The sequence below is a fragment of the Leucopleurus acutus genome, assembly GCF_964270905.1.
Source record: "Leucopleurus acutus genome assembly, chromosome: 11".
In the NCBI taxonomy this organism is placed as follows: Eukaryota; Metazoa; Chordata; class Mammalia; order Artiodactyla; family Delphinidae; genus Leucopleurus; species Leucopleurus acutus.
Window position 1 is genome coordinate 97,223,240 of NC_139152.1, and position 14,630 is coordinate 97,237,869.

Genomic DNA, 14,630 nt, shown 5'->3' on the forward strand with positions numbered 1-14,630 from the left:
CAGGGCGCGAGACCAGCACCAGGTCTCCTGCTCCAGCCGACCGGCCGAGGGCAGCCACGTTTTCTTCATTGAGGCAGGAACGCGGGCGAAGCTGAAAAACAGCGGGCACCATGGTTCAGAGCACAGACCCTGGAGCCAGGGTCTGGGTTTAAATCCAGCTCTGAGCCTCGGTTTCCTCATCTGTAAAATGGGAATGAGAACTGTACCAACTTCAGGAGGCTGGCGTGAGGACTGAGTCAATGTGCTCCAGAGCAGACTCTGCGGGAGGTGCTGTTATTGTTATTATTATTATATGAAGGGGCAGGGACCAAGGGAAATGAGGACAGAGGAGGGAGGAGGACAAATTAGCCAGCAACAATAGCAAGTAAACATTAACTAATTTCACTAGGCCTGATAAGGAGCTGAGAAAAATGGAAGCTGGGAGACATTAGTGATAACAGAAAATAATCTACAATTGAGAAAATAATCACCATTTGTTCTGAATTGTATGGTTTGCTAATGTCCTTTCACAGCCATTGGCTTGTGTGGTCTCCCGGCCACCCAGAGAGTACTATCGTCCCCATTTTTCAGGTGAGGACACCAAGGTCTAGAGAGGCCAAAAGGCTGGTTCAAGGTCACCAGCATGTCTGTGGACGAGGTGAGACCAGAAGAATCCCAGCCTGGTCCTTTGCCCCACGCTTTGCACAGGGCTGGGCGCAGGAACAACTGCTGAATGAATGAGTGAATGAACAAATGTCAAGCAAACACGAATCAGATCTCACACTGGCAGGCCCTGTTCCAGGCACTTCTCCCAGCTTTCAGGCCTCTCAGCTGGCCCTCCCTGACCAGAGTTCTGCTTCTTCTTCCCACCGGGCACAAGGACACCTCAACAAAGCCACCAAAAGGTACCAGGGACAGTATCCCCCATCACTGGGTTCCCCTGGCTGTTCCGGGGACACGACCAGGCAACGGGATGTTCTTCCCCCAGGAGCCCAGGAGAGCAGCAGCCACTCCCGGGCTGGCCTTGGGAGGGAAAAAGGCCCCCAAGGTGTCCCCTCCTGTCTACTGGCCTCTCGTCAAACTCCTCTCTCTCACCTCACCAAACGGGGCCCCTGGGGCCAGGCCGCCTGCCTGTCCCAGCAACACCACTGTTTCCTACCCAGCAAACCCTGCCTCCCCTCCGTGGGCACCACCAAGAGACGAGACAGGGGCGGGCACTAGCCCTGACCATTCGTGGCAGCAAGTCACGCTGGCTGGGCTGGGGGGTGCCAAAGGGGGCCTCAAGATTTCATGCAGCTCTGCTGGTGTTTGTGCAGCACCACGGGCCTGCGCACTGCGCCAGGAGTCTTGGGTGGGCAGGACACCACGGTCTTGCCCTCAGGGAGCTCAGACTCCAGACCAGGGTCAAAGCTGGGCACGAGTGACCTCCGCGAGGGCTTGTACCAGAGGAAAGGGCCTCAAAGCTAGAAGGACCGAGAACGTTCACCTGCCAGGGCTTCGAGGAGAAGCTGTGGCGGGGCCGAGACAGCCTTGAACAGAGAGAGAAGAGGGCACTCCTGGCAGAAGGGACGGCAGGAGCCCAGGCCGGAGTCTGACGGCGTGTGGTGTGCTGGGAAGTGGAGGCCGTGGGGTGCAGGGTGCCATGTTCAGAGCCCGAATTCTGCCACTTACTGCCTGGGGGGAACTGTGCACCTCTGTAGGCTTCGGTCTCTCAGGTTGAAAGTGGCGATCAGGAGTCCTACCTCGCAGGGTTCCTGGGGTCAGAGGCACAGAAGGGCCAGGGGCTGTTACTGCCGTCCTCGAGGAGATTAAGCCGCTTGGTGCCTGGCTGGTGATGCCACAGGACGGCTGTCGTAGTGCACCACCCAGACTCCCTTTAGCGCCAATGTGAGGGCTTCCCCAGCTGCCAGGGATGTTCGTTGCCAGGGACTCACAGCCATGTCCCTCATTAGAAGGGAGGCCCCCACAACGAGGCATGCCCTCTCCCTGGGGACAGCTGCACCAGTGATCAGTCAATGCAGCCCTGCAGGACCACCCCGGCTCTGGAGTGTGCATGGGGTCCTGAGGTCTCTGTTGTGACTGCATCGCAGCCCAAATGCATCCCATGCCCCCAACCAGCACTGTTGCAAGAGCGCTCCCCGGTAAGCCTCCCGCGCGGATACCCTGGAGTCTGCTTCTGGTGAAGCCAAACCGTGACAACATCCCCTCCCACCTCACCGGGGCCCAAGGCCACGCAGCCAATTCCCAGCAGACGTGAAACACGGCACCTTTGCCACAGGTTATTCTGCAGCCTCACTTGGGACAGACCTCGCGACGCACATCAAACGCACCGCTCTCAGTTGGGATGTGTGCTGATGCCCTGCTGGCCAATGCCAGGTTCTGGGTGAGGAGAGGGGACATCACCGAGAGCACCCCCAGCACAGTGCGGTGAAGGAGCAGTGGATTCAGGGCCCCGTGGAGCAGGCAGCATCCTCAGCTGGGCTGCCCCAGGCCAGCACTTCACCCCTGTGGGCCCCAGTTTCCTCATCTGTGAGAGCACCACTGTGGTCGGGACCAAGCTTTTAAGTTGGCAGAGAACTACCACATTCACCCTCTCCGGTGGCTTTACCAGACCTTGTCAACCTTGCTCACCTTCCTCAGAGGAGCCCAGAGAAAGCACGTGACTTGCCCAACATCACACAGCCAGGGGACCCCAGAACTGCAGCTCCGGGCACAGCCGGCCCTGTTCTACTAGTGGCCACTCAGCCATTCAGTCCGTCCTTTAACGAGCACTTACCAAGCGTCTTTTCTGGTGAGGAAAGTGCACACCTTTCTCCACTGCCTGAAACGAATCCCCGTGGCCTCATATCAGGAAGGGGAAAGAAATTAATGTGTATTAAATGACTACTGTATGCCAGGCATGTCCCCGAGGGACTCAAACCTTCATGACAGCTGCATGAGGCAAGTGGCACTATCTCAACTTAGCGGGGAGGGGCAGAGGGACAGAGCGGTCACAGAGCCAAGCCAGGGTTCACCCCACATCTGCCTCCAAGGTCGGCACTGCTGCGGTGGGGCCGCAGGGAAGCTGGGGGCACAGCGAATGAGAACACTGCTGGATGCAACCTCTCCTGACGTCTCCAGGTACAGAGACGCCTTGTGCCGAAGGAACAGAAGTGGGGAGTGGTGGGCACCTGCCACGGCCCTCCGAAGACCCATCCCGAGGGAGGGAACCTCTGACCTTGGCCATGAACTCATCCTTTCCCAACCTGCCAATGACACGGAAGCCAAAGGCGGGGGGCACAGGCCTCCCCACCAACCTTCAGAGGGTGAGTGGGAATCCTGGGAAATGGGGGAGGGAGGAGGGCTCGCTCATTTCCTGGGTGGTGCCTTCAAGGCTGGGGTGAGGGCACCTCACACAGGCATTTCACACACCTTCCCATACGGAGTCCTCACATCTAGGCTTTGATGGGGGCAGTGAGCCCATGTTATAGATGGGGAAACAGAGGTACTCTCCTTACCCAAGAAAACACACAGGGCTTCCCTGGTCACGCAGTGGTTAAGAATCCACCTGCTGATGCAGGGGACATAGGTTCGAGCCCTGGTTGGAGAAGATCCCATATGCTGCAGAGCAACTAAGCCCGTGCGCCACAACTACTGAGCCCGCACGCCACAACTACTGAAGCCAGCGCGCCTAGAGCCCGTGCTCCGCAACAAGAGAAGCCACTGCAGTGAGAAGCCCGCGCACTACAACAAAGAGTAGCCCCCGCTTGCTGCAACCAGAGAAAGTCCGCGCACAGCAACAAAGACCCAACACAGCCAAATAAAAATAAAAATAAAATAAATTTATTTTAAAAAAACCAAAACAAAATGAAAACACATTGAGGAAATGGCGGAGCTGGGCCATGAACCCTGAGATTTTCAGGCTTGGAGCTATGAAGATTCCCTGGATCCACAGAATCTAAAGGTGCATGTGTGACATCTGATTTGATCACTCCTCAGCCTAAACCAACCCCCTGGGGGTCCTGCTCCATAAGGCACCACATCCCTGCCCCTAGATCTTCTTGTTCCTGCCACACATGCCTTTCACGTCCTTGGATATATGGCACTGCCTACCACAGGGCCTTTGCACAGGATTTCCCTCAGCTTGACACACCGGCCCCTGCTTCTACCTATTTAATTCCTCTCTCTCCCATCATAGCTCTGGGCCCCCTGCTCCAGGAAGCCTCCCTGATCTCCCTCAGTCCTTGCAGGCCTTGTCTCTGCTGCAGTGTTCTCTTTGTAGCTGAGAGCATCTAACCTGCCATTACTGTTGCTGGGTCATGCTCTATCTTCTCTTAGATTAGAGGATGAACTAATGCATCCTCTCCACCCACCCTCCCTGGCCTGGCCTGGAGAGGTTGTGAGCTGCTCTCTCCGCAGTAAGACCACATCTCCGCACCTCTCTGCCTGCTCTGCCCACCTGTTCCCTCCAGCCAGGCTGAAGAACCCGCCTGCAGAGCCCATCTCTCCAGACCTGGTAATTTGCTGATAAACAGCAAATTACCAAGGTGTCCTGAAGCCCTGGCCTCCCTGAGGGGTGACGTGGAGGGCTTCTGAGACAGAACAGGTGCCTTCAGGATCCAGGTGTCTGATGGCCCTGCAGTCCGGCTCTCACCAAGAGTGTGTGTGGAGGCAACTCGGTCCCAAGACCCCAGAAGCACTCAACCCACAGGGCTCAGGCCCGTTCTCAAGCACAGCTCCTGTGCTACAACCCACCCTGAGCCTGATCACCTGTCCAGCCCCCTTACTCACCCCCAGTCTTTTGGTTACAAGCTCACTCCTTAGCTTCAGACTGCCCAGGATGAAACCCAGCTTACCCCCTGGCTGTGTGACCCTGGTCAAGTCACTTAACCTCTCTGGGCCTGTTTCCTCATGTGTAAAATGGGGAGAGGGACTCTACTCCCTTACCTGGCTGTGGGCTGGGGTCAAGGGTATGATATATGTGAAACGCTTAACGTGGGCCCAGCACATGGCAAGGGCCTGACACACCTCTGGGAGCATCACTGTTCATTCTCGCTGAATTCATTTGCTGTGCCCTGTTCGAGAACCCGGAGGAAGCACCTGACACGGGCCTCAGCCAGGGAAGGGCAGAGCAGGTGGGAGACAGAACACGAGCACAGGCTCGGAGACAAGGAATCACTAGTTTTCCGGTGCTCTTTGCCAGCCCACGCCTCCCTGCCCACCGTTCGTGAGGCCTGAGACGCCTGTAGCACTTGACCTCCAGCCCAGGGAAAGCTGGGGTCCGCTCCATCCACACCTGCATCCCACCAGCCACCACCCACCCTGGGCTCACTCCACAGTCGCCCTTTGGCAGCCTCACCTCCCTCCATCTCTCTCTGAGCCAGTGCAGAAAGCTGGTGGGGTCTTCCAGAGGCGAGAGGCGGGTGAATCTCATAAACTAGTTCTCTTCCAGAGCCACCACCTCCCCAGACAGGCAGCAGCAATGGCAGCAGTCACACCACGCAGCAGTGATAAGGAGGGAGCAGAGTGGCGGGAATTCCTCCCTCCCTGCAGTGAGGCCATAAACCTGTCCTTCATCCCAGCTCTCAGGCTGCCGAGGGTTGCTCACGTCTGCCCTGCAGTGGAGGTGAGGGCCTGTCAAGCCTGGCACACACCTGCTCTGAGAGTGGCACACACAGGACAGATGGCCTCGCAGGACCCAGGGCCCCACACTCCCCTCTCCAGGAGGAAGAGGCTGTGGTCATTCAGGGCAGAACAAGGAGAGCAAGGGGGCTAAGTAAGGAGAGGAACGGGGGAGGGGGCTGGGAGGCCATAAATGCTGGGCCAGAACGTGGGCTTCATGCTGTGGCAGCAGGGAGCCATGGACAGTATGGGGGGCAGACAGTGTCAGGACAGAAAGTGGGGACAGGATGGGCACAGCGGACACATGCTGGAAAGCCACCCAGGAGACTACTGCAGGGATACAGGAGGGTAGAGATAAGGCCTGGCTGTAGATGCCAGCAGAGAAAACTGGGAAGCAGCCGAGGGTTGGCCATGGGGGAGGCCGGTACCCTCCCCCACTCACACCATTCCCCCAGCCTTCCCTGATCCAAGGTCCAAGCCAAGCCCTCAGCAAAGGGTGGCCTCAAGCTGCTTGGAAGAGCTCCATGGGTGGTAGAGAAAGTGTGGGCTCAGGAGACACTAGGTGCGTACAGGTCCTGGCCCAGAGTAGCAGGAGACCCACTCACCGTTCAGTTGAGGCCCCAGGCTGCCTGCTGGTCCATCTCCCTGCCCTCCTCTGCTGTGCAAGGCTTAACCCTGAACAGGGTCCCAAGCCCCAGCTCAGCCCCCTCCTCATCTGAGTGCCCATGTGGACTCTAACCCACACTGAGCTGACAAATCCTGGTCCGGGGCCTCTCAGGGGGGCCCCAAGTAGACCTGAGTCTACAGAGGCCTGCAGGGTAACACACTCCCATGCTGTGGGCCTCAGTTACCCCATACGCAGCATAGGACCATGATCCTTCCTTCCAGGGCTGTCAGAAAGATTAAATGAAAGGTGAACTTGCCCAGCACAGGGCATGAACTAAGTCCTTTCCCCTGGGAAGCACTGACACCCTCAGCATGTTTCCAGATGACTCACATTCCTCCCCAGCACCACACTCTCTCCCTTCTACCTCAGGGCCTTTGCACATGCTATTCCTCTGCCTGGAACACTCTTCCCTGTGTCGCTCTCTCCTCTGGTTGTTCTGGGCTCAGTTGCCACCTCCTCCGGGAAGGCCTCCCTGGCTCCCCAGATGAGGTCCAGGTCCCATGAGTCTCTCCCACTAGAATGCAAACTCCATGAAGGCAGGATGGTGATTGGCTTGCCCACGGATGTGTGTTCTCATAAATATTTGTTGAATGAATGAATGAGACACAAGGACAACCGTCTAGATCTTCAGTGACAACACAGGGCCATAGGGGTGATGGGGCCTGTCTTTTTTAAAATATTTATTTATTTATTTATTTTGGTTGCACCAGGTTTTAGTAGCAGCAGGTGGGCTCCTTAGTTGCACCTCGCAGGCTCCTTAGTTGCAGCATGTGAACTCTTAGTTGCGGCATGCATGTGGGATCTAGCTCCCTGACCAGGGATCGAACCCGGGCCCCCTGCATTGCGAGCGTGGAGTCTTATCCACTGCGCCACCAGGGAGGTCCCATGGGGCCTGTCTTGAGGGCTGTGGGTACCTGTCAAGGCCTATGACTCAGCCTGCAGGGTCTGAGAAGAATTCCCAGAGGACGTGACTCATCAGTCTGAACTCTTGATACTTAAAGCTGCAAGGAACACCCACTTCACAGATAGGGAAACTGAGGTCTAGAGTCAGGGGGCTGCCCTCTAAGTGTCCTGAGAAGCTGCCCTGCTCCAAAAATCAACTGTCCAAGGCTCTGACAGTCCCCCACCCCTGGGTGGCCCATCCCACCCGCCCTGGGACTGCTCCACAGCCCGCCCAGGGCCACTGCCTCCTCTCCTGGTCACCTCGGTGGCAGGGCCACTCGGGGCTCGCGTGGCGCTGGGCTTGCGTTTGCACGGCTGAGTTGGGCAGCTGGCAGCAGCGCAGCTCCGAACCAGCTGTTTGGATGACAAACTGCGTTCAAGCTTCATTAGGGTAATCACGGGCTCCCCTCCTGGCAGCGCCGCGGAGCGCGACTGTCAACCTGAACTAATCAAAGCCGGCCCCAGGACACCCGCCCGCCTGGCTGACAAGCCGCTCAGCCGCTGCGCCACCTCGCGCTGCACACCTCCCACACGGCTCCCAGCCGAGGCCCGGTCCAGCGGGCCCTGGAGAAGGCCAGCCTCACAGAGACCTACCCTATGCTCCCCAAGATCTTGCGAACCTCAGAGGCCCCATCAGGGTGGGACAACTGTGACCGTCACTCCCATTTCTTACAGCTGGGGAAACTGAGCTCATGAAGGGAAGCCACCCAGCTATAAGGGGGTGCAGCCACGCTCAGACCCAGGCCCCCATCACTCTTGTTCCCACTGCCTCCCATGCCCAGCCAACCCTACTTTTTCCTTCCCTTCCAGGCCTAGCAGGCCAAGCCTGGAGCTCAGAGGGTGGGTTGGCCACATGGACTTGAAAAGCCCCTTGATGGCCCTGAGCCTTGAGCCCTGAGCCCCAGGAGGGCCATCACAGGCTCTGGTGACACAGGTGTGGAAGGCACCCCGCCAAGCGCTGGGGCCAGCACTTGAGCAGGCATTGCTGTCTGGGGCAGAATCTGTCCTCTAGCCTGCAATCACCTCCCTGCTCAGCTGGGCTGCCCCTGGGCATCTGCCAACCAAAGCCAGCCCATCTGCCCTACAGCCTCAAAATCAGGACGTGGCTGTCAGGGCTTCACCTGACAACAGGGGAAACTGAGCCCCACAGAGGCAGTAACAGAGATGATGGAGTGTAGTGGAAAGAGTATGGGCTTTGGAGGCAGATGGATATTCATTCATTCATTCATCCACCCATTCACTCATTCAACAAATACTAGCTAAGAGGCTGCAGCATGGCAGGCACTCCGTACCTGCTGAATGAACAGATGATGAGAAGGATAGGTGAATGAATCAATGAATGGCGCCGGGGACGCAGCCGTGAACCCAACAGACACCATCCCTGCCTCCTGGAGTTTACTGTCTAGTGGGGAAGCAGGTGCTTAACAGACAATTAATTACAAACGACATGGGCAGCGAAGAAAAAGCTGAACTAGCCTCGTGACATCCAGCAGGAGGGCCCAGCCTGGTCAGGGGAAGTCCAGGCAGGCAAGCTGGAGGAGGTGACGCTCCAGGTGGCCACTGGAAGGAAGCTGAGGGTGGACAGGAGGAAGGAACAGCATGTGAAAAGGCCCTGAGATAGGAAGGAGCTTAGGGTTTTTGAGGACGAAAGGCCCACCCGTCTATGAGCCTGGGGAGCAGTGACAGGGGCAGGAGCTGACACGAGCAAGGCCTGGGGGAGGATTTGGGTCTTTCTTCCAAGGGTGATACGAGCCACCGGAGGGCTGTGAGCAGGAGTGTTCCCTCGGTGCCGTGGGCAGAGTCACTGGGAGGGTTCAAATCCCAGTTCTGCCAACTTCTGCTAGATCAACAGCACGGACAACTCGCCCAGACGTCACGCTGAACCAAAGAGGCAGACACCAGAGGGGGGCACGCCATGCGATTCTGTCTACATGAAGAGCAGAGACGGACAAAGCCAGCCTCTACGGTTAACGCCAGGTGGGCGACTGTCGGTGGCAGGTGAACGATGACTGGAAGGGGTGCGAAGGAGCCTCCTGGGGTGCTGGGAAACTTCTAGGTCTGGACCTGGATGGGGGTTACAAGGCTACACGTGTATGTGAAAATCTATCCCTCTGTACACCTAGACTGGTGCACTTTCCTGTATTAAGTTATACCTCCAAAAACAAAGTAAATAAGAACAAATCCTGGCTCTGCCGCTCTGCCTCTCTCAGTCTGTTTCTGCCTCTGTGAAACAGGGACAGTGACAGGACCTGCCTCGCTGCACAGAAGGTTGAAGAGGATGGTGTGTACCTCGGCTGTGCGCAAGCCTGGCAAGCTGACAGCCAGTGCACCGAGAACGCAGGGCACGCCCAAGCAGAGACACGTCAGGCTTCCCCTACACCTCGGCCCTCTGAGGGCCTCAGTTTCCCCATCTGTAAGGGGCCAGTATCTCCATCTGGCTCAGGGGCAACAGAGAAAAAGGAGTAAAAACCCTCATACCCAGGCACCTTTGAGTCCCCCTCCTCCCAGCCACAAGCCTAAGAATAATTCAGAGGGTGGCACCCATGGTTCTCAGGCGTCTCTGCCAGCTCTGCACACAGTAGGTACTGAACCAGCAACCTAGTACCCAAGGCCACACACAGCAGGACTGAGGCCAAGCCCAGGCCTCCAGTTACCCACCCTTACAGGCACAGAGTAGGCTCTTCCTGGGCACCTACTTTCAACGTGCCAGGCCCAGCCCGGGGCCTCCCCTCCAGCAGGAACGCCAGCCCACCATGGTGGCTCCTCCAGGGCCCACTAGGATTCAGGACAATGGGCACAGGGGCAGTGGGAACCCAGGCTGAGGGGCGGGCCCCTGCCTGGAGCTGGAGCTTAGGACAGACTCCTGTGGAATGGGCTCTGTGAGGCCCTGAACAAGGCTGATTCAATGTAACATCACCCTTGACAACAGAGGAGCCTCTGGAGGTAGGGAGAGGCCTGGCTCCCTGTCTGGAGTTTGAACGTCTCACTGGCCCCCCAGAGACCTTGGGCAGCCTTGGGAAATCAGATGGTGTCATTGCCAACTTTCCTGCGGGCTCAGCTATCCTCAGGGCCCTTTTAGTATCATTTTCTCATGAGTCTGCCAACAACCGAGGATGGGTCATAGGGCTCAGGATCACCTTCAGCTCCATTTCTCAGAGGAGGAAACTGAGGCCTGGAGAGGTGTGGTATTCCAGGACTACCCGGGTGCCCAGGATCCCAGTGGTCAGCCTACCAGGCACAGCCCAAGCTCCCAGAAGGGGAAGCCAGTGTGGTTTGTGCCCTGTCTTCCCCGCCACCTGGGGGCTGCTCACTCATGGCTATTTCATTCAGTCAGGCAGTCAGTCAACAAACACCAACAAAGAACCCACTGTGTGTCACAGGCACTGTTCTAGGAGCTGGAGGTAGAATGCTGAGCAAAGCTGCTGCGACACAGATTCCAAATTAACAACAGCTCTGTCTGTTACTCACTCGGCAAATGCCAAGAATAAGCACAGTGGTAAGGGCAATACACCCAGTACCTGTCCTGTGCCAAGTGCTGCACTAAATATTACCTAATTTAATCCACAGCCTCATGAAGGAGGCGGCATTGTCATGCCCATTCTACAGATGAGGATACGGAGGCTCAAACTCAGTGACTGCCTAAGGCTGGTCTCACAGCCTCTAAGGGGAGCCAAGCATCTAATCCCGGGCTTGCAGGCTCCTCATTCCTGTCTGTCTGTCAAGCCCTCCACAGGCATTATTTCACAGGAGTCCATGCCCGTGCTCACACTCAGGCCCTGGCTGGGTGCACAACCCAGCTGCACGCTCCCAGACCCACACCCGAACCTGGCTTTGGCCTCTGCCTACGTTCCCGGGATCTGGGCTCCACAGGGCCACCACACAGCACCCCTGACCCCGGGAACCCTACGGAAATCAGCTTAGCCCCAGTGAAGACCACGGCTCTGCGCTGGCTCCCATGAAGCATGTGGAGTAAGGGAGACACAGAAAAGCAGAGAGCCCCCCCTGGAATGCTCTCCCCCTACACCTCCCATGGCTGGCCACTTCTCTTCCCTGAGGTCTCGGATAAAAGCCTCCCTGACCACTCTGCCTCCATTAGTGCCCTCCCCCGCCCCCCACACAGCCTCCCCAGCATCCCTCGGCTCTCCTCCATAGCTCTGCCCACAATCTGGCACCAGACATGTTTTAGCTTGTTTACTAGGTGACTCTCTTTCCTGCCATATTGTGAGGGTGGGGACCTGGTCTGTTTTGTTCACAAGTGCATCACTCCCCACACCTCACCCCTCAACGCAGTATCCTGTGCATAGTAGGGCCTCAATATCCTTATTAAGTGAATCAATTTGCTGAATAAATGTTGCAGAGGGAAAAGCCCAGGGGTTGTGAGAACACAGCAGGGGCATGTTACCCCCGATCTGAGTGGGGGGAGGAGGGAATGGGGAAGTGTTTCGGGCAGAAGGCATAGCAAAGGCAAGAGCCTGACGGCAAGAAAGAGCTGGGCTCTGGGGATCTCCAGGCGCACTCACTGAGCGTGAGAGGAACAGAGTGTGAGACGGGGAGGCCATCAGGGTCCTGGAAAGGGTGCCAGGGGGCTCTTTGCAGGGCTCCAGCTCTGGGGCAGGAGTCTCCCACCACCCAGATCACGTACCAGCCCTGCCTAGGCCAGCCTGACACCCCAGCCCACAGGCACCAGGAGCACAGTCCTGGGCGCCCGCCTCTGGGTCAGGGAGCCGTCGACCACCCGTGCAGGCTGCAGCCTGTGGCCCCATTACCATGGCCTCCTCCAGCAGAGCAAACGAGTTGGCACTAAGAGACAGAGCAGCTTGGGTGAGCTTCTCACTGCAGAGGGTGGCACAGCTATGGACAGCAGGCTATGTCGCTCATGTGTTGCAGCCAGGACCTACGGGAGGCGGGCAGGTGGTGGTGGCAGTGGTGGCAGCAAGAACTGGCTGTGTTCAGGCCAGCAGACAGCTCTCACATCCCATACCAGCACACCCTGGCACGGCGGGGTGGTCACGTGCGAAAAGCCACTCCAGACGCCCTCCCTCTCTCCAGGCCCAGGCCAGGCCTTGGCGCCCACCTCCCCTCCCCTCGGACAACTTCCGCTTTAACCACCACCAGCTCTAGCTGCCCCTGGACCCCTTCACCTAGATGTTCCCCAACTTAGTCCTGCTCCAGGCATCTCATCTCCACAAATCTCCACCCCTGCCCCCAGGTATTCAGTCCAGAAACTGGTGTCTTCTCCTGGCCTCCTCTCTCCCACATCCTCAAACCACATGGACTCTCTCACCTCCAGCCCCGCCGCCATCTCCCTCCTTCCTCTGTCTCTGCCTCCAGCCCTGCTCCTGAGACCCTCTAAAGATTCCCAATCACAGGGAGAATAAAGCCCAAGCCCCTTCCTTTCTGCCCCTTGAAAGGCCAAACTCAGACCCGCCACAGGGCCTTTGCACCTGCCTCTGCCTGGGATGCTCTTCCCCCTGATCTCCCCATGACTGGCCCTCCTCGTCCTTCAGGTCTCAGCTCAAATGTCTCTTCTTAGAGAGGCCTCCCCCAGAGCACCCTGGCCAATGGTACCCACACTCCAGTCACCATCACTTCACTCTTTCACATTCTCATGTACCTACTTCCTGGCTCATTGTCTGTCTCCCCATCAGCCTGGGAGGTGCTTGACTCTGTGGCTGTGTCTGAATGGTCACTTGCTGTGTCCTCAGAGCCTGGCATATAGCAGGTACTCCATACCTCTGTTCAACAAATTAGTCCATCAGCTGTCAGTCTCCATGGTACAGCTGGACCTAACCACATCAGGGGATCCCGGGACCCTCTGGATGCTGCAGCCTCGTGTCCAAGGCCGCCGTGATCTGGCCTTTGCCTAATTCTCTAGCCTTGACTCTGGGGTTCCTCCTCTCACTCTGATTCCCAGACTCACACTGTGCCAGGATGCCCTCCCTGACCCTTCTCTGCCAGCAAAGTCCTACTTATCCTCTCCATAGCACCTTCTCTGACCTGCCCAAGCCCATGCCTCCTGCTCCTGATGTCTCCTCCACAGTCCTCAGCACCTTCAGTCCATACCCCTCCTCATTCACTGCCTCGCATCAGCTTCCATCCCTCACCTCCTTTCCTGTCCTTTGTGCTTACAAGCCCTGGTGCCACAGGCAGTACTTAGCGTCCCCCACATCCTGCACTTTCACATCTCCAAGCCTTTGACCCCTGCTGTTCCCTCGGCCTAAGTGCTCTTCTCTGCTGCCCAAACTCCTACTCATCCTTCAAGACCCAACTCAAAATGTCACCTCTTTTGTAAAATCCTGCCTGTTTTTTCCCAACCATCAGGATTCTTTTGGTTGTAAGAGAAAGAAATCAACTCAAGAGAGCTTGAGCCAAAAAGGGGACACGTCTATTTATGTCACTGAAAACTCCAGGGGTGGTTTCAGGCATAGCTGAATCCAGAGGCCCAAATGAAGTAATATATACTTTCATCTCAGCTTTCCTTCCCTCCACGTGATGACCTTATTGGAGAGTCCCCACCCTAGATATGGTCATGCAAGAGGGCAGCCAGAGGTCCCGTATGCACACCCTCTGGGTTCAGCAACCAGAGCCAAATCAATCTCCCCCACAGGCTCTAAGTCAAAGTTCCAGGAAAGCCTCTGATAGGCTCAGATGGGCCATATGCTCATTTCTCAACCAATCATCGTGACCAGGAGGATGGGGTGTTGGGCTCACCCTGGACAATGGAAGGCTGTGGGTCCCAGGACCTGTGGGTGCCATGAAGACAAGCCTCTCAGGCCCCGGTCCCACTCTGGACACACCTCCCCCTCAGTCTCCACGCATCCCTGTGCTGTGGGTTCTGTCTACCCAGCCAGGGCCCTGGACGCTCACAGCTTCGCAGGACAAGGAATCCTATCTCCCTCACAGCTGGTTCCCTGCTGCCTACTCAGTGACAGCCCCAGAGGGCAGCCTGAGAAACTTTTTGCCTGAGTGGACGGAGGTCTGCTGCACAGAGGAGTCTACACGGGCCGGGTGTGTAATAATGGGTTAACCGTCACCCCTGGCAGGCAGCAGATCTGCATTTTCACGGAGGCCTCAGGGGGACACAAAGCTTTAAATGGCAACGCAGAAGGTCTGAAGGGGGGTGCCCACAGCGGGGGTGGCGGGGGTGCCCTGCAGAGCCCAGTCCCAGCAGCCCAGCCTGCGGCGGCCACTCGGCCAATCCCGAAGAGCTCGCTAAGGGGCTGCGAGTGGAAGGGCTGGGAAAATAATTACCGAGGAGGCCCGGGAGGGAGGCGGGGAGGCTGGAGAGAGGCTTAATGAAACTGCTAACGCGTTAGTGATTCCTGCTTGCTTGGGAAGGCGGAGGCAGACAGCCATGTTGCCAGCTCCCGCGACTGAGTCTGCCAGGCGGGACGGGCTGGGCATGGCGAGGCGGCAACAATAGGCACCTCTTCATCATCTG